This window comes from Tupaia chinensis, unplaced genomic scaffold (genome assembly GCF_000334495.1).
Source record: "Tupaia chinensis unplaced genomic scaffold, TupChi_1.0 Scaffold000387_1, whole genome shotgun sequence".
Taxonomy (NCBI): Eukaryota; Metazoa; Chordata; class Mammalia; order Scandentia; family Tupaiidae; genus Tupaia; species Tupaia belangeri.
This window is the reverse complement of record NW_006159889.1, coordinates 1735708-1747670: the sequence shown is the minus strand read 5'-3', so window position 1 is coordinate 1747670 and position 11963 is coordinate 1735708. Positions and strand designations below refer to the sequence as shown.

Genomic DNA, 11963 nt, shown 5'->3' with positions numbered 1-11963 from the left:
AAAAAAAAAAAAAAGAGAGAGAGAGAGAGAGAGAGAAAGAAAAAAGAAAAAATCTGAGGCACTGTGACGTTTTAGAGAGTTTATTTGAGAAAGAAGCAGTCCATGAATTGGGGAACACCAGGCGGAGGTTTAGTGTTCCAGTGACAAGCGTCAGGGGCAAGTATTCCTTGGGAAAATGCAGAAGTAAAATGAGGAAATCACTTGATTAGGCCCAGCCTTGGTGGCCCGCTGGTAGCATACTAAACTCCAGTGCTGGAAGCCACGTGACCAGCCGCTGGTTTGGATCCCTGGCCTGGTCAACCAGAAACACACTGGGTGCGAGCGTGTGTATCCAAGATCCTGTTGAGATGGGGTGCTGGGAGATGGGGCTTGTGGCTTGACAAGATGCAGTGCCCCCTCTCCCTCTCTCTCACGTGAATATTCTACCCTGAATTTTAAAAAATTTTATTGGTTTGCAAATTACAAAATTGCCCTTTCGTAGGTATCTTGTTGGAAAGTCCCCAATCACATAATCATATGTTAGTTGGCCACTTACGATCAGCTGGAGTCAGGCTTTATTTCTGTCTAACATAAACATTTATCAGAAATGACCCACGTTAAGTGGTGCTTGTGTTTGCAGACCAAGCAAAGCCGAGCTCACTTCTAAGGTGTATCTGGCTTTGTCGGCTCAGGCCTGGTCTCCATTTGAATTGATTAGATTCGAGCAATTCTCCCTTTTGGCCATTGTTTCAGCAAGCTGAGAGGAAGCAAACAGCACACAGTTACTCGTGGTTACCGCTATCGTAGTCAGTGGGACTGACAGCCTTCTGGGTGTTCTCAGTTGCATCGGGAGAGGTTAAACAGCTTTTCCATAATCTCCAGTCATTTTCCATAATTGCAAAGTCACTGTAGGCTTCAGAGGTCAATGCTGAGTCCTCCCGGTTGTCTGATCCTGATGGCAGGCGTACGATGTGCGAGTCGCTGCTGGAGAGCAATTAAAACCCCTGACAGGGTACGCCCCACTGGGGGGTGGGGGGACGTTCTGGGCAGGGAAGTCTTCAAAACTCACATGGAAATGCATTTTGTGAAAAAACTATGTGTGGATTTTTTTTTAAATTTTGTTTAGAATTCTTTATTTGGGACCAGAATATGGTGTAGTGGTTACATCACTAGACTCCCATATGGATGACCGTGGTTCAAGTCCCAGAACTGGAGGCTTGAAGCTCATGCTAAGAGCGTATGCCCCAAATCCCAAAAGGAAATTGGAAGAGAAGGGATTGCGGCATGTCCATCTCCCCTGGGGGTGATTTCTCGCTTTCTGTGTCTCTGTTTCTCTGTCTCTCTCTACAAGTTCTCTCTCTAAAATCTCTCTTTAAAGTTTTTAAAAAGAAGAAAAATCTCTCTTTAAATTTATTAAAGGATAGATTTATTTAATTTTATTATTTTTTCAAAATTTGCTATAGAGCATATGTGTTGACCAGAGAGAGAGAGAAAGAGAGGGAAAGTAGAAAAGCAAGCCACTGGGACCAGCAGTTTAATAGTTACACTGCTTGACTTCCCAGTAGTTGATCAAAGAGTCCCAGACCAAGTGGTTTAAAACACACCTGGTACGTGTGCATGCATGCCCAAAATCCCAAGAGGAGAATGGAGAAGAAGCGATTGCGGCATGGCCATCCCCGCGGGGGGTGATTTCTTGCTTTCTGTCTCTTTGTCTCTTTCTCTCTTTCTGGGGAGCGCACCGCCCTGTAGCAAAATCCTCTCAAAAAAAAAAAAAAGAAAAGAAAAAAGCAAGCTGCCAGATCTGGGACTTGAATCGCAGTCAGCTGTGTGGAAGTTCCTATTACTTGCTGGTTCTCTATGTGTGAATTTCAAAACATTTTTGCACTAAAATAAACTTACACTTTAATTTCATTTTTTTTTTTTTTTTTAGAGATTTTCACTGTAGGAGCCGTGGCCCCGCCGAAACAGAGAGACATAGAGACAGAAAGCGAGAAATCACCCCCCAGGGGGGATGGTCACGCCGCAATCCCTTCTCCTCCATTCTCCTCTCGGGATCTTGGGCACGCACGCACACGCGCCCAGCGTGAGTTTTAAGCCACCGGGTCCGGGACACGAACCGCGGTCGACTACGTGGGAGTCCAGCGACATAGCCATTACGCTAACTGCTGGTTCCCTTTAATTTCATTTTCTACAAACTTTCTAAAATCCCCTCGCACAATGACTGTAAGAGTAATAGGAAAAACTTTTTAATTCCCTGGAGCAGAGCCAGTGGTGGCCTGGTGATGGGGGCGGCTGGATCCCACATGGCTGATGAGAGTCCCAGAACGGCGACCTGAGAAACAGGCTGGGCAAGTGTGCATGCGTGCCCGAGGTCCTGAACGGAAGGAGAAATGGGGGTAAGAAATGCGACATGACCATGCCCATGGTGCTTTCCCGCATGAGCACCCTCTGGCAAAAAAAAAAAAAAAAATCCCCTGAAGCAGAGAGAGAGGTCCAGAGGCCAACATTTAACCAACACAAATCAACAGAGGAGTCAGCACCTCGCTTATAAAATACTTACGTTTGTTTTCAAAGATCTGTTCAATTTGGGGTAACAATTTCTCATTTATTAACATAGAAACTTTTTTATTAATGACAGCATAAGCCCCTCCTTCTTAAGCTGTTAAGGTATCAAGAATGTTTCTATGTGGTTTTTTTTTGGGGGGGGGGATATTTTTTGCTATAGGGCGTGTGCGCTCACCAGAAAGAGAGAGAGACAGAGAGACAGAAAGCGAGGAATCACTTCCCAGGGGGGATGGCCACGCTGCAAATCCCTTCTCCTCTGTTATCCTCTCAAGATCTTGGACTTGCATGCACACGCGCCTGGCGTGAGTTTAAGTCACCAGGTCCGGGACTCAAACCACGGTCGACTGCATGGGAGTCCAGCGACATAGCCATTACACCAACTGCTGTCCCAAGAACGTTTCTATTTTGTGCCTGGCTCCCTCGCACAGTGACAGTGTGCTGCTCAAGAGAAGCTAGATCCCACATAGTGAACACGGTTCGAATCCCCAGCCTGATCAGCCAGAAACATGCCAGATGCTTGCACAAGTAGCCGAAATCGTACAGGCTAGAGGACTGGAGGGGGGAGGGCATGACCACACTTCATGGAAGGTGCACCTCTCCCTCCCCACCCTTCACGTGCACATGTACACACTCTATCTTGAATTAAAAACAAAACAAGGGGACCAGCAGTTAGCATAATGACTATGTCGTTGGACTCCCATGTAGTCAACCAAGGTTCAAGTCCCGAATCCAGTGGCTTAAACTCATGCCAGGCACATGTACGTGCGTGCCCAAGATCCTGAGAGGAGAATAAAGGAGAAGGGACTGTGGCTTGGCCATCCCCCCTGGGGGTTTCTGTCTCTCTATCTCTCTGTCTTTCTGACAAGCACACGCGCCCTAGAGCAAAAACCTCTCCAAAAACAAAACAAAACAAAATAAATTTCTACTTTGGAATACTATTGAGGCTAAAGTTGCTCATTGCAGATTGTATTGCTAGAAAGCAATTCAAGGTATATTCTATGACAACAAAGAAAACATAAAGATTACTATTTGGAAAAAAATATAATCTTGACTTTTGAGTCCAAAGGACACCTAGTCAAGAAGACCTCCAGGGACCAGCAGTTAGCGTAATGGCTATGTCGCTGGACTCCCACGTAGTCGACTCCGGTTCGCGTCCCAGACCCGGTGGCTTAAAACTCACGCTGGGCGCATGTGTGTGCATACCCAAGATCCCGAGAGGAGAACGGAGGAGAAGGGATTGCGGCGTGGCCATCCCCCCTGGGGGGGGTGATTTCTCGCTTTCTGTCTCTCTTGTCTCTGTCTGTCTGTGCCCTATAGCAAAAACTTCTCAAAAAAAAATAAAAAATAAAAATAAAAAATAAGAAGAAGACCTCCAGATTTGAGTCTGAAGCATTTTTAGAAGAGGAAATGAGGATGGCGCTTGAATGTCTCTGGTTATGTCATCAGGTGGCATTCCACAGTGACTCTCCAAGTGACCCTATGGCAGCAAGAATGAAGGCTGTCCACACGTGATCGACAGTAATCTTTGTTTTCATTGCCAGAGGGCTCATGTACTCACCAGGGAGAGATGGAGAGTCAGGGAGGAACAGAGAAAAGGGGAGGAGGCGCTCCCCAGCGGGGCATGGCCTGCCGTGATCCCTCCTCTTCCGTTTCTCCGACCTGCCAGGGTCTGGGCACATGTGCGTATGTCCCAGGGTGCTTTTCAAGCCTTCGGGGCCAGGATTCGAACTGCAGTTAGCTATGTGGGATCCAACTCCCTTACTCACTAGGCTAAGGGTCCAGCCCTAGTAATAATTTTTCTGAATTTCAAAATCATTCCATTCCAGCTTTTTGGGCTTAGGGAAAAGGCAGTTTCAGTTTTTAGTGATGCTAGAAAAAATTAGGATTCAATTCAGTTTGTAGGGAGATAGCAAAAATCTCAAAGAAAATGAATGAGACTAGAATTTTATAATGAGTGCACTATAGCTCTCTACTGAAATGCAATCCTTTTTATAGTCATTTCCATTTAATCAAAAATAATTAGTTAAGATTTAAAAAAAAAAAACAACTTTTTTTTTAGAGAGATTTTTGCCATAGGGTGCATGTGCTTACTGGAGAGACAGAGAGAGACAGAGAAACAGAAAGCGAGAAATCACCTCCCAGGGGAGATGGCCACGCCACAGTCTCTTCTCCTCCATTCTCCTCTCGGGATTTCGGGCACGCACGCACACGCGCCCGGCATGAGTATTAAGCCGCTGGGTTCAGAACTTGAACCACAGTCAAGTACGTGGCGTCCAGTGAAGTAACCATTATACCATCTAGAGGTGCCAAGATTTTTTTTTAATTGCCAGAAGGTACTTGTACTCACCAGAGAGGGAGAGAGAGAAAAAGCTTCCCCCACCACCCCGTGGGGTATGGTCACGCCACAATCCCTTTTCCTCCATCTCTACATCCCCTCAGGATTTGGGGCACACACGAACACATGCCCAACATGCTTTTCAAGTTGCTGAAACTGGGATTTGAACCGTGGTCAGCCATGTGGGATCCAGCTCCCTCTGCACAGGGCAGAACCATGAGACCAGGCCAAAATTAATTTTTCACAAACAAAGATAACTAGTTTCATTAAACTTTACATGATTATTTGCATAAATGTAACAAAAACTGTAATTCTATGTATATTTTTAAATATGTTATTTTGATAAGAGTTTTGATAATATCGGGGCTTTTTTACTTATGTACTAGTCAACCTTTATTTATTTATTTATTAATGAGAAATTTTAAATTAGACTTTAAAAAAATCTCTCTAGGGGCCAGCAGGTGGCATGGTGGTTAAGAGCGCTGGATTCCCACATGGCCAACCGTGGTTTGAGTCCTGGACCTGGCGGCTTGCTTTCTCTCTCTCTCTGTCCCTCTCTGGTCAAGTTAAAATAAACAAATGAGTAAATAAGTAAATAAAGTTAAATAAAATAATTAAAAATAAAAAACTCTCTAGGCAAAGAAGCTACCCCAAGGACTTGCCCAAGTAGGTCCTGTTATAAGGAGAACATTTGTATTGAACCTATGCAAATATCCATATGGAAAACAATAATATGTAATAATTAAAAATTCAATAAGCCTTTGAATAAAAAAGCTTAATTAAGAATTTAATTTTGGGAAATTTCCAAATTTTGGAGTAATCAGGCAAAGTGAAAAGATATATGTCTCATTCTTGCTCACACAGGTACAGTTGATCAAACTTCTTTTTTTAAAAAAAAAGAATTATTTTATTTAACTTTATTTATTTATTTAAATTTGACCAGAGAGGGACAGAGTGAAAGAGAGAGAGAGAGAAAGCAAGCCACCAGGTCCAGGACTTGAACTGTGGTTGGCCATGTTGGAGTCCAGCACCCTTAACCACCATGCCACCTGCTGGTCCCACACTTGATCAAACTTCTGAAAAGCATAGACAACACAAAAGAAAAAAGAAAAAGTCTTCTTAAATTTAGAAAGCAAGGCATTAAAGGATCAGCAATGTTTTTTAAAGAGTTATTTTTATTTAATTTTATTTATTATTATTATTTTTAAATTTGCTATGGAACACATGCACTCTCTAGAGAGACAGAGAGAGAGGGAGAAAGAGAGAAAGTAAGAAAGCAAGTGCTAGGTCCAGGACTCAAACCACAGTTGGCCATGTGGGATCCAACACCTTAACCATTACGCCACCTGCTGGCCCAGAACCAGTAATGTTTTTAAAAATCATAAAAATTATAGGACCAGCAGATGGTATAATGGTTACATCACTGGACTCCCACATAGTTGACCATGGTTCAAGCCCCAGAGCCTGAGGGCGTGTGCATGCATGCCTAAAATCCTGAGAGGAGAATGGAGAAGGGATTGCAGTGAGGCCCTCCCCACTGCGGGGGTGATTTCTCACTTTCTGTTTCTCTGTGTTGCTGTCTTTCTCTAGTGAGCACATGAGCCCTATAGCAAAAAATCTCTCTTAAAAATAAAAAAGAAAAGGCATAAACGCTGTAATTATTCTGTCAGCTCATTCAGTTTCATATAATTATTATTATTATTATTTTTGGAGAGATTTTCACTGTAGGGCGCGTGCACTCGCCAGACAGACAGAGAGAGACATAGAGACAGAAAGCGAGAAATCACCCCCCAGGGGGGATGGTCACGCCGCAATCCCTTCTCCTCCATTCTCCTCTCGGGATCTTGGGCACGCACGCACACGCGCCCGGCGTGAGTTTTAAGCCACCGGGTCCGGGACACGAACCGCGGTCGACTACGTGGGAGTCCAGCGACATAGCCATTACGCTAACTGCTGGTTCCCATATAATTAATTTTTGTTTTTCTTGCTATTGGGTTAGCAGTTTTATGAATCCATCCGTTTTCCACTAGTCAGGATTTCTTACCCAGTCCAATACATGACCTTAAAGATATCAGAAACCTGTACTTGTCAGAATCTTTTTAAAGAGTGTCTTACAATTGATACTATGTAACTGACAAGGTAATTTAGTTGTTTTCATAATACACAACATTTTTTTTAGAGATTTTTACTATAGGGCGCATGCACTCACCAGAGAAAGACAGAGAGACCAAAAGTGAGAAATCACCCCCTGGCCCAGGGGGATGGCCACTTGCAACCATTTTTCCTCCATTCTACTCTCAGGATTTTGGGCATGCACGCACACACGCCTGGTGTGAGTTTTAAGCCCCCAAGTCTAGGATTCAAACCTTGGTCAACTATGTGGGAGTCCAGCAACATAACCATTATGCCATCTGCTGGCCCCCAGTGATATAAAACATTTTGATATAGTAGTTAGAATTAAAACTGTTGAGGGAACCAGCAGTTAGTGTAATGGCTATGTCGCTGGACTCCCACATAGTCAACCGCGGTTCGTGTCCCGGACCCAGTGGCTTAAAACTCACGCCGGGTGTGTGTGCGTGCGTGCCCAGGATCCTGAGAGGAGAAGGGATTGCGGCGTGACCATCCCCCCTGGGGGGTGATTTCTCACTTTCTGTCTCTATGTCTCTGTCTGTCTGGCGAGCGCATGCGCCCTATAGTGAAAAACCTCTCCAAAAAAAAAAAGGAATTAAAACTGTTGAAATTATATCAGATTTCCAGAAAGTATATACAGATTCTGAAATAATTTTATCAGTAACAAATGTAACTTAAAGAAGGTTCAACATCATTTATTAACTGACAATATTAACCATACAATTCCACATATCAAACCTAGTAATCTGTCTCACTCTCTCTTACTCTTTCTTTTCTTTTTTGTTTTTAGATTTTTGCCTTAGGGTGCATGGGTCAGAGAGAGACAGAAAGAGGAGTGAGAAATCACCCCTTGGGGGGATGGCACAATCCCTTCCCTCCCATCTCCTCTCAGGTGTGCATACACACGTACACTCACCTGGTGTGATTTTCTTTTTCTTTTTCTTTTGGGGGGGGAGAGGTTTTTGCTATAGGGTGTGTGTGCTTGCCAGAAAGACAGAGACAGAGGGACAGAAAGCGAGAAATCACCCCAAGGGGGGATGGTCATGCTGCAATCCCTTCTCCTCCATTCTCCTCTCGGGATCTTGGGCATGCACGCGTGAGTTTAAGCCACTGGGTCTGGGACTTGAACTGCAGTTGACTACATGGGAGTCCAGCGACATAGCTGTTAACGTTAACTGCTATTCCCCAATACTTGGTGTGATTTTCAAACCACCAGGTCCAGGACTCAACCACTGGCAGCCATGTGGGAATCAGCACCTTAACTGCCATGCCACCTGCTGGCCCCAAATCTCTCTCTTTTTATAAACAGAGAAAAATAAATTATTTTGAGATATTCCAGAGATCTTCTGGAAACTCCCACTGTTAGCTAGAGATCAAACAGGCTTAATGTAGGGGCCAGGTGAGGGTACACTGGTCACACGACTGGATCTAAGTGAAAAACGTCCTGGGTCAGTGTCTTGGAACCTCCGTGACAGCACATGGGCGTACATGCGGGGTGTACATGTGTGAGTGTCCATGATCTGTGCTGGTGGACACCGGGCATGGATCACAGTATGAAGACCCTGTTAAGGATGATTAGCTATAGCTTTGAAGAAATAAATGATTAAACTTTAAAAAAAAAAAAAAAAAAAAAAAAACTTGTGGGACCAGGAGATGGCAAAATGGCTATGTTGCTGGATTCCCATGTAGTCGACTGTGGGTCGAGTCCTGGACCCAGTGGACTAAATTCACACACTGGGTGTGTGTGCATGCGTGCCCAAGATCCCGAGAGGAGAATGGAGGAGAAGGGATTGCGGCATGGCCATCCCCCCTGGGGAGTGGTTTCTCACTTTCTGTCTCTCCGTCTCTCTCTCTCTGTCTCTCTGGTGAGCACACGCATCCTATAGCAAAGACCTCTCCAAAAAAGCTCTAGAATTTGATTTCAGGAAGCTGTCAAAAATGTTAAAAGGGGGCTGGCCCTGTAGCACAATGTTGGGCACTGTGCAGAGGGAGCCAGATCCCCAGTGGCCACACACAGACACACGTGTGTACACCCAGGATCCTGATCCTGACAGGACGGAGAGGCAGAGGGAAAGGCGCTGTGGCATGGGGAGGCCTTGTTGGGGTGTTTCTCTCTCCCATATCCACATGTTGCCACTGGCACATGAGAAACATCAAAAAGTTTAAAGCGCTTGATTTTATAGCACTAGAGGTCACTGTGAAACAATACTAAAGTGACAGTATTTTAAAGACAAATACAGAAAGTCACATCATTGTAAAAAGCTTAGCTCTTCGGGACAGCAGGTGGCATGGTGGTTAAGGCACTGGATCCCACATGGCTGGCTCTACTGTTCAAGTCCTGGACCCCGTGGCTTGAAAAACATGCTGAGTGTGTGTACATACAGACCCAAAATCCTGAGAGGAGAATGGAGAAGGGACTGTGGCATGGCCATTTCCCGGGGGAAGAAAGATTTCTCATTTTCCCTTCTTTCTGTCTCTGTCTCTCTCTGGTGAACGCACATGCTTTGTGGCAAAAATCTAAAAAATCTAAAAAAAAAAAAAAAAATGTGGCAAAAAACTAAAAAAACAAAAAAAAAAAAAAAAAAAAAAAAGCTTAGCTTTTTAATATTGAAGATTCACTTTATTTTTCTTTAATGTATACTATTTATTTATTCATTCATTCTTTGGAGAGTTTCTTTTTTTTTTTTCTTTTCTTTTTTCTATAGGGCACGTGCTCTCACCAGAAAGACAGAAAGTGAGAAATCACCACCCAGGAGGGATGAACACGCTGCAATCCCTTCTCCTCCATTTTCCTCTCGGGATCTCGGGCATGCACCCAAGTTTAAGCCACCAGGTCCGGGACTCGAACCACAGTTGACTACATGGGAGTCCAGCGACATAGCCATTACGCCAAATGCTGGTCCCCAAAAGATTCACTTTTTAAAGAAATAAAAGACTTAATAAAAATAAGATGAAGTATAAAAATTATTCTGACAAAACACAAAATCATTGGTTTTTTTAGGTTAATTATTTAAAAAGTAGAAGAAAAAATCTTTTCATAATAAAAAATAAACCAATACACTAAGAGACTTAACTTTACATTATTGAGCATATTTTTAAAAAAATAAAGATTATGGGACCAGCAGTTGGTGTAATGGTTATGTTACTTGACTCCCATGTAGTCAACCGCTGTTTGAGTCCCAGACCCGGTGGCTTAAATTCACGCCAGGCGCGTGTGCGTGTGTGCCCAAGATCCCGAGAGGAGAATGGAAGAGAAGGGAATGCGGTGTGGCCATCCCCCCTGGGGGGTGATTTCTCGCTTTCTGTCTCTGTCTCTCTCTGTCTTTCTGGCGAACGCACGTGCCCTATAGCAAAAACCTCTCCCCCCCAAAAAAGATTCCTCTTTTGCAAATCTTTTACAACTTTCTATATCTGTTTGGTTTTTGTTTACTCATTTTTTTCTTTTTTATTATTTAACAATCATCTTGCTTTAAGAGGAAGCTACTCTTTTTCCTTAATGAAAGTACTTTATGCAGTTTTTCTTATTCAAAACATCCTAATTTACACATTTTTCATATTTATATTCATTTTCATATATAGTTGTTTTTTCTTGCTTTTACTAGTTTTGCTTAGATATATTCATTAGAATTCTTAACCTTTAGTAATCTTAATAGCGAAAATCAGGAAGTACATGATTTCATTGTTTTTAAATACCATAGGTTTCATTATAGCACAGGACATACCTAACTCCAAATATTTTTAGTTCCTCTTAAATAAGAAGCTGAAAAGGAGCCAGTCCATGGGATGGTGGTTAAGGCTGCTGGATCCCACATGACCTGCTACATGCCCAGACCCGGTGGCTTAAGAAACATCCCAGGCATGTATGCATGCATGCCCAAGATCCCAACAAGGAGGAGAAATGGAGAAGGGATCGTGGTGTGGCCATGTCCCTTGGGGTGCTTTCTCACTTCCCCTCCTCCTCTGTCTTTCTCTGGCAATGACGCACTCTTATGTCCCTGTTCCGTATATCCCGAAAGCCTGTGCCCTAACGGCAGAAATGGAGGGGCTGGAAGGTATAGCAGCAGGGAGGGCAACTATAGATACCAGAGACAGCATAGGAGGGGGTGGCCCAAGGCGGGTGGGAGAAAGAGTCAGGAAAGAAAAAAACATTTAACAGACACAAGAATGAAAAGTTATCTGTTGATGATAATATACGTGGTAATATTGGACCTAGCAGGTGGCATGGTGGTTAAGGTGCTGGACACTCCCATGTGGCCAACCACAGTTTAAGTACTGGACCTGATGGTTTGCTTTCTCGCTTCCCCTCTCTCTGTCCAGTCAAACGAAAATAAGTGGATGAATAAATAAAATTAAATAAAAATAATTTTTTAAGAAAAAAATATTTTTGGGACCAGCAGTTAGGGTAATGGCTATGTCGCTGGACTCCCACGTAGTCGACTGCGGTTCGTGTCCTGGACCCGGTGGCTTAAAACTCACGTCGGGCGCATGTGCGTGTGTGCCCAAGATCCCAAGAGGAGAATGGAGGAGAAGGGATTGCGGCGTGGCCATCCCCCCAGGGGGGTGATTTCTCGCTTTCTGTCTCTCTGTCTCTCTCTGTCTGTCTGGCGAGTGCACGCGCCCTATCACAATAACCTCTCCATAAAAAAGAAAATAATGTAATATTTTTGACTTGACTGATATGCATTGTATTCATTCTGAGAAAAACCATTTTATCTGCTATAAAGATGTACAGTGATTAAATGTATTTCTTTTTAAGAATTATTTTATTGGAGTCAATAGGTGGCATAGTGGTTAAGGACACTGGACTCCCACATGGCTGACTACAGTTCGAGTCCCAAACCTGGTGGCTTGCTTTCTCACTTTCTCTCTCTCTCTTTCTCACATTATGTCCCTCTGTGGTCAAATTAAAATTAATTAATTAATTAATTAATGTTTAAAAATTCTAAAAAAAAAC

At 43.6% G+C, this 11963-nt stretch overlaps 1 long non-coding RNA gene across 4 annotated transcripts in view; it reads right to left on the bottom strand.

The window, feature by feature from the left end:
• The window catches only part of LOC102491463 (uncharacterized), a 37560-nt gene that overhangs the window by 15668 nt on the left and 9929 nt on the right, over window positions 1-11963 (bottom strand). Inside the window, exon 4 of one of the 4 annotated variants that reach the window (XR_001370763.2) lies at window positions 72-963. The exons of 2 other annotated variants lie outside the window; for them this stretch is intronic. This is a non-coding gene — a long non-coding RNA (uncharacterized LOC102491463). Of the gene's footprint in view, window positions 1-71; window positions 964-11963 lie in introns of those variants that run through there. One more of the 4 variants, XR_001370764.2, reaches the window with a different exon arrangement.